This window comes from Myotis davidii, unplaced genomic scaffold, assembly GCF_000327345.1.
Source record: "Myotis davidii unplaced genomic scaffold, ASM32734v1 scaffold346, whole genome shotgun sequence".
In the NCBI taxonomy this organism is placed as follows: domain Eukaryota; kingdom Metazoa; phylum Chordata; class Mammalia; order Chiroptera; family Vespertilionidae; genus Myotis; species Myotis davidii.
Window position 1 is genome coordinate 668529 of NW_006297386.1, and position 1787 is coordinate 670315.

Here is a 1787-nt window from a genome sequence, read left to right on the forward strand (position 1 = left end):
TTAGGAGCCAGTGGTCCTGGATTGCAAGAGGCAGTTGAACATCCCCTAAGGGGTCCTGGATTGAAGAGGATGCAGGCCGGGCTGAGGGGCTCCCCTCCCATGCATAAATGTCATGCACTGGACCTCTATATAACTTATAGGCCAATTCCAAGATTCTAGCAAGTTGAGTGACTTTGCTATACTCAGGAATATCTCCTCCTATCCTGCAGTTTGGTTTTCAGTTATCAAGAACTCTATATGGAGTTTTTGTTGTATTTTGTTTTTAAAGAAGTCCAGGCTGTATCACAAAAATGCTTTGAATCAGAATCTCTAAGGTGAGTATAAGATAGGGCTATTTTTTTAATAAAAGTTTCACAGGTGATTCTGGTAGCAAAAAATATTTCTTTTTAACCTATTGGCATAAACACTATAATTTCTAGCATTCACTATAATAATGTCACTAGAAAATCCAATATTTAAATATTTGTTCTCTTTCACTCTACTTCTTGTCCTATTTGTAGGCATGTGAAAGAAGTCTGTGCACCAAAAACAAACAAATAAAGACACACACAAACTATGCAATTGATTATCTGGTGCAGCCTGGCTGATGTGGCTCAGTGGTTGAGTATCAACCCATGATCCAAGAGGTCACTGGTTCAATTACCGGTCAGGGCACATGCCTGGGTTGCAAGCTCAATTTCCAGGGGGTGTGCAAGAGGGAGCCAATCAATGATATTTCTCTCTCAACAATGTTTCTATCTTTCCATTCTCTTTTTTTCTCTCTCTCTAAAATCAATAAAAATATATTTAATTTTTTAAAAGTATCTGATGCAGACTCCACTTTTTTCAGAGAGCAGACAGATGAAATGAAGACACATCTGTTAGATGGGCTTTGCTTTTTCAAGTTAACATCAGTTTTTCTTCATTTCCCTGAGCTCAAAAGAAACAATACATCCTGTAATGTGTTGTCTGATAACCACAGCTTACAAATTTTTGTTTATTTCTTCATCAGTGGGAGGTTGGAAGAGATGCATTAGGGGTTGCTAAACAAATTCAATTAAGGTCTGTGAAAGATATGGCTTAATACATACATGACAGATGTCATGATGGCATAAATCCTCCATTATACTAGACTTAGGACTTGAGTAACGTGATCCATACTGCTTTCTTTTTTAAAAAAAGGTTTAAGGCTTTTCTCCTTATTTAGGCTATGAATTTCTCTCCTCATTTTTTATTTATTTTTTAACCTCCACCTATTTTCTAGTCACTTGCTTTACTGAGTTACACAAATACTTTTTCTTCTATTACATACTACTCTCACTTCAAATTTGTATGGTTCAGGAGAAACCAAGATGGCTGCATAGGTAAACACCTGAAATTGCTGCCTTGCACAACCACTTCAAAAATACAACTAAAAAACAAAACAGACATCATCCAGAACCACAGGAAGGCTGTCTGAGTGGAAATTCTAAAACTAGAAGGAAAGAGAAAAGCACACTGAAACTCAGAGGAGGTGCGGAAGGAAAGTGCAGAGGTATGGAGGCGCACATGTGGAAAGGGCTGGCAACAGAGGACGCCAGTGTCTTTTTCCATCGGAAGGGAGTCATAAGCTCCCGACTGCTCTGAACTCCAGTTCTGGGAAGTCTCTGGGGACCCAGGACTCATAGTGGGAGAAACTGGACTGTCTCGCATTGGGCGGAACTCGAGGGCGGCTTTCTCTCAGAGATGCTTGCAGCGATTACCAGGACACTGAGATGGGACACTGAGACCCGGGTCCTCTTAGGGCAGGACTGAGGATCAGCTATAGC